The sequence below is a fragment of the Lolium perenne genome, chromosome 3 (assembly GCF_019359855.2).
Source record: "Lolium perenne isolate Kyuss_39 chromosome 3, Kyuss_2.0, whole genome shotgun sequence".
Classification (NCBI taxonomy): domain Eukaryota; kingdom Viridiplantae; phylum Streptophyta; class Magnoliopsida; order Poales; family Poaceae; genus Lolium; species Lolium perenne.
This window is the reverse complement of record NC_067246.2, coordinates 65,961,087-65,967,086: the sequence shown is the minus strand read 5'-3', so window position 1 is coordinate 65,967,086 and position 6,000 is coordinate 65,961,087. Positions and strand designations below refer to the sequence as shown.

The 6,000-nt window shown below is 51.9% G+C and overlaps 1 long non-coding RNA gene across 2 annotated transcripts; it reads left to right on the top strand.

The window, feature by feature from the left end:
* Positions 1-793: 793 nt before the first annotated feature.
* Positions 794-3,681, top strand: LOC127338229 (uncharacterized). 2 transcript variants are annotated; one of them, XR_011754027.1, is made up of 4 exons: positions 794-1,134; positions 1,220-1,379; positions 2,376-2,928; positions 3,028-3,681. It is a non-coding gene; the product is annotated as an uncharacterized lncRNA (long non-coding RNA). The 2 variants fall into 2 exon arrangements; XR_007874249.2 differs by having other exon boundaries at positions 3,025-3,681.
* The last annotated feature ends 2,319 nt before the right edge of the window (positions 3,682-6,000 follow it).

Below are 6,000 nucleotides of genomic sequence, written 5' to 3'. Positions count from 1 at the left end.
TTTTTTCGGGAACGAGTTGCTCGCAAACAACTTGATATCAGGTTTATCTCCAGCAAGGATTAGATTGCCGATGGTTTCACCAAGACTTTGTGTTCTAAGAAGCTAGATGGGTTTAAACGTAATCTAAATCTTTCCAAGCTTTAGATTAAGAGGGAGTGTTAGAGTTTGTTTTCTTGTATACATACGGTATGGAGTAGTACTCCACCCGTACTCTATACGTCCTTGTATCTTACCCTCAGGGGGTTTTTCCCTGATATATAACACGGAACCGATGCCCTAGAAGGGTACGCATCGTTCTCCAAAACAATCGTTCGCTCCAACAACAGGGAGCTTCTTCATCTCCCGTAGAGAGCAGGCGAGGGAAATATCACGTCATTGGAGCTCCTGTGTACGTAACATATACGACATGGACGCTTTAGAAACAAAAGAATGCAAGGGCTTTTGGCAACATGCATGAGCAGGAGCAGAAGAACCCTGATCAAATGCTAGAGCAGATCAGAGAGGAGTTCCACCTCTAGGCCTTAGGCGGAGGGGGTTAGTGTGCGTGAGTTTGAGCACTGTGGTTCGCAACAGTATGCTGCTCTTGTAATTAATTGTGCTTCTTCTTCTATAAAGATAAACGTGCTCTCGAAAAAAAGACAATACTTCGAGCGCTGCCTTGTCTGGGCCAAGCAATGCTTATGTGCTGGGCCTGACAATGCTTATGTGCTGGGCCTGCCTTTTAGCACCCAGCCCAACTCAAGCACTTGTCCTTCCAATCCGTAGGGAAAAAAAATGCCGTCCATTCCCCAGCTACAGTAGCCAGAGTTTCAGACCGTGTCGTCGTCGGCGGATGGCCGGCCAATATGGCGGCGGCAGTGTTGCGGAAGGCATGGAGCAGGTTGCGGCTGTCAGCGCGCGACCCGCCGCCATCAGACACCGGACGCCGTCTTCCTCACGGCGGCCAGGCCCGAGCAGTCCCCTATCCCCGCTCTACGACCGCGCTAGCTCGAGCGCGCGCCGCTTCTGCGGCTTCCCGGCCTCCACCGCCCCCTTACCGTCCCGGTACACCAAGTTCGGACACATCGACTCGCCGCCATCCTCCACGCCGTTGCCTTAGCCCTCTGTCTTCCGCCTCTTCGTCTCCGAGACGAGGTCCTACTACATTTTTCCTTAAATACTATAGTACTAGATTTCTGCTTCCTTTGATCTTGATCTGTAGGCCATATGAATTTCGCAGGCTTCCAAGGAGGTGATGAACCGATTATTATCTTGCTACAGATGTGCTTGGTAGCAGAGGAAATAATAAGCACATACGGTTTTTCTATAAAGAATATCTTGAAATCAAGTGCAACTGGTTGTGCCATTGCTGGCATATCCTAGTTGTGGTCAGTAACAAAGTAAGTCTGCTCAAAGTATTAATGTTTGTACGTTCGATTGGTGGCTGAACATGTTCACCTGCACATCTTGCTGTTCGAGTATTTGTTCTGTATATGAATGCTTGGCTTGCATATTTGTCCAACTAAGGTGGGCAGTACTAACTACCATAAACGTGAAATTCCTGGAAGCTGAATTGGAGATTGCTATTTGTAAAGATTAGCCATAAATGTACATAACCATTATTGGTCAGAGAACTATAGCTATAATTTAGCTTGAAAAACCTGTCTGCACTTGATAGCATAAATTCAGGTTCTAGTAAATAAAGTTATACTTTACGAGTGATGAATCAATAAATGCTTTGAAATTCGGATAAGTGTTGAAGATTCATTTAACCCAATAGTCAGGCTTTATTCTGAAGCTTCTTACAAAGAGACAATTGAATAGTTTGAAACTAACTGAACTGTGTAGCAGAATTAGGTGTTTTGGAATGCATATTTGTGTAAACAAGTTGGGCAGTATTACCATAAATATTCAGTTTATAAAGTTTGCTGCCAGATTAGTTGTATATTATGAAACTAAATTTCCAATTTCAAGTGTTTGCCTCAAGAGCAGTTATTTTCTTTAGCACCGATGACTCAATGAGGCATCGAAGCCAAACCAGACATTGCTTGCCTTCTGCAAGCACCCAAATGTTCTGGCAGGGTCATTTGGGCAGGCAGTAGTGGTCGAGCCAGTTTTTTCTCGCTGCAAAAGAAACCCAGTTTTTTCTCTTAAGCACCCAGCCTAATCACCTGCGTTGCACATGGCCTTAAGTTGCTTCATGCAATTTGGAGTATGCAATGGCATGTCTAGTAGCATTATCCTTAGCAATACAAAATTGTAAAATCAGTTGCACGCGTATTGCTAATCTAACTGAATGGGCTGCAGATTTCATTTCATTTCATTCCATACATACTATACAGTCGTATTATGATAGTATTTAAGTTTGACAACATATATATGCTCATACTTTTCAGCACAAGCCATGGAAGGAGCCCCAGTTGGTTTCCAGTGACGCATACCTTGGATCCCCAGACATTTCTGAAGTCGGACAGCTTGGCCTGAAACTCCCTGGACAGGCGTGCCACTGTGAGATCTGGGTCCGAGCTAGGCCTCCCTGTTCAGACAGCTCCGGTGCCTCTGATCAGTTCTCCGGAGTTCAACCTTGACTCTCACGCAAACGTGGCAGTCTTGTCGCTCGACGAGTCTCACCTCAAGGCACTGTCTACGCTGGTCTGCTTCCGTGCCTTGGAACCGTTTGCGGCAGGCACTGGGCATTGTTCTGGAATGTAGCGGCGGCTGGTTGGGGCAGTCAGGATAGAGGTTAGGCAGGAGTGGCGCAAGGGGAAGCCCGTGCTGGTTCACCATTGCTGGACGGACGTCGGCAGGGGGGGAGCTACGACTGAAGGTGAAGGTGGAGGCCGACCCCTGGTACATCTTTCAGTTGGAGGATGAGATTTCGCTGAACCCGCAGGTGGGGTGCAGCTCGATCCATATGGCAGAGCCATGTATGGCGCCCATCTTGAGGCGGTGAGTGCGCCGTCGCTGTTGTTATCTGAAAGAGTTGTGATCACTGTGAATTTGTATAAGCTGGATGAAGTTGCTGATGTTTAATGTGTTGAACAGCAGGATCATTTGGGCAGGCAGTAGTGGTCGACCTCTGGCAGCGGCGAGGAGGGAGAGGAAGGTGGCGAGGAGAAGGAACCGGAGAAATTCGTTGGTTTGCTGCTTGCGGGTGATGAGAAATTTAGTTGAGAACTAGACGCATTTGCATTTGTGCTGAGGGCTTGCGGGTGATGAGAAAAAAGTTGACAACACGCATGCATGCAGATGCAGGCTCGACGACGATTCAACAGCGGCCCCACAAGTCAGCATCATGCCTCTTTGTGCAATTTCCTGGCGGCACGTTGACAACTGTAGACACTGGGTGGCCCACGCGTCAGTGAGTTGGATGACTGTGGATGATAGGAAGGTGGTGTGGCCCCACAAGTCCGCGACAGACAGAGACAGGCCTGCGCTCCCTCAAAGCCTCCCCTTGGCGCCTAAACGGCTAAAGGAAACCGTTGCAACAAACTCTTCATCGTCCTCCTTCCTCACAACGCCAAGAAACCAAGAAGCCGAGAGAAGAACCGAGCCACCGTCCTCCGGCGAAGCCTCGAGTTCCAAATGCAGCAGCAGGCCACGAAGTTGAAGCTTTTCGCGGGTGTGGACTTCGTGCGCGCCGCCGAGGACGGGCGGTCCGTCTGCCTCGACCCCCGCCGCGCGTCGCGCTTCTGCCCCACCACGGCCACTATGTGCATCCTCTTCCGCGGCGCCTACGGCCGCTACCTCGGGGCCCCCGACGCCACCGCGTGCGGCGACTTCGATGAGCCGGAGATCATGGCCGTCCTGTGGCGGGCCGTCGCGACGAGCCGACTGGGCGTCTTCTGGCTTTGCGACACGTCCGGGCGGTACCTCCGCGCCAACCCGAGGTGCCTCCTGCCGTGCCACCCCAGAGTCTCCGTCTCCGCCTCCGCCTCCGCTTGTCGCGGCCTCGACAAGGCCATCCAGTTGGTGGTGGAGGCCGTCCCCAGGGCAGGCAGGCCGGAAATCCCGACACTGCGTGATGTGAGTTCGTCCTCCCCTGCCTTGAGTCTGAGTTCTTTCTGGAGCATGTGATTCTTGAGTCTGAGTTCTCTCTGGCGCAATTCTTCTGCTGAATGAATTCCTGAGATTGCTCGTGTTGAAGAATCAATCAGTCACACTAGTATCATCCTTGCAGTAAAACCTACTGAATTCGATTCCCAGTTGACAATAGTGTATTGCTTGACTTTGCAGTTGTTGTGGTTCTCGGAGCGGCACATCCGGTGGATACGCGCTGAGGAATCACGCCTCTTCACCCAAGACAACTGGGCCTCAACACTGTACACTGCGAGGTCGGTAGGCATGGGCAGCCGCGCCGGTAGGCATGATGATGAGGTCTAAGACCCCGTGTGTGGCCCGATCTCGCGGATTGACTTCGAAACCAAGGGGGAAGATGGGAAAACGCGAGGAACACGAAGAACGCGACGAACACGAGGAACTCCGAGACTCACGCACACACACAACCCGATACACCCGATGCTTACCTCCGTGGCTCGATGGACCACGCCAATAGAATCTCCGAGGAAGAGACACGCGGTAGAATTCCCCGGGGAGAGATTGGAGTTGGAGAGGAAGAACTTGGTGAGGGAGAGAGAGTAGCTTGTACTAGAATCTCACTCAACAAGTTCAAAGTCAACAACTAAGGTGCCTTGATTACAGAGGGATGATACCCAAGGGAGACTAAGCTCAAAGGTAGGTTTGAGTTCAAAACAAGTCTAAAGAGCTAAAGGGGCGTCCTGGGGGTATTTATAGTCTTACAAGGCGTCATGGGCCGAAAAGGTACAAGTGAAACGGTTCGGGCCGAAATAAGTGACTTAAGTTGTGCAGCCGGTCGAGGCAGTCAGACCGGCCTGTGGCCGGGCTGGCGGTTTCGCATCGGCTGTGACCGGCGGCGACCGGACGAGGCTCCAAGTTCCCTGGATGGCGCCGGATGTCACGAGCGCAAATCCGGTTTCCCAGCCAGGCGGCCGGTCAGAGGCCGGTCGACGGCCGTGGACCGGTGATCCGGTCGGGCGGCCCGACTGGGTTACGGACCTGGCCGTCCATCTTCTCTTCCTTGCGCTCTTCGGGCGACTTCCGGTCCGGCTCCAGTCCATCTTCGCGTCCAGCTGCTCCTCTCCTCCTCTTGACCATGGTGTGTCCTCCTCTTCGTGCTCTTGATGCTCCTTGTACCTAATGACACATAACACGTCGGCATGAGGTAGCAATCCATCCAAAGGGGTACCAAGATCAAGGGTGGTGAGGAGCGAGTTCACCTCATCATGGAGAGCCTTGACTCGGGCTCGTGTCATCGGTCCACTTGGGGGACTTGTTGGTCTTGGTGTGGAGGTGACCGAAGGCCACCCCGCATCATCTCCCCCCCCTTGGGAAAGAGTCGTCCTCGACTCTTGTTCCTCTTCATCTTCATGATATGGCGACAAGTCCGCAACGTTGAAGGTGTTGCTCACCAAGTACTTGGAGGTGGGGATGTCGATGACGTAAGCGTTGTTGTTGATGCGTTTGAGGACCTTGAAGGGGCCATCTCCTCTTGGCTTGAGCTTGGAGTTGCGCTCACGAGGGAACCGTTCCTTCCGGAGGTGGATCCAAACGAGATCTCCTTCTTGAAATATCCTTTCCTTCTTCTTGGCGTTGAGGCGGGTAGCTTGACGAAGCACATGTTCTTGTATGGTTGCCCTTGTCTCTTCATGTAGTTTCTTCACGTCGGCGGCGCGCTTGGCGAAGTCCATGTTCGTCCGCTCATGAAGGGGAAGTGGTAGTATGTCGAGTGCCGTGAGCGGCTCAAACCCATAGACGACCATGAAGGGACTCCTTGATGTAGTCGAGTGCTTGGCGCGGTTGTAGGCGAACTCCGCGTGTGGAATGCATTCCTCCCGTGACTTCAAGTTCTTCTTCACGAGGATGCATAGGAGGGTGGAGAGGCTTCGATTGACCACTTCCGTTTGGCCGTCCGTTTGCGGGTGCGAGGATGATGAAAATAAG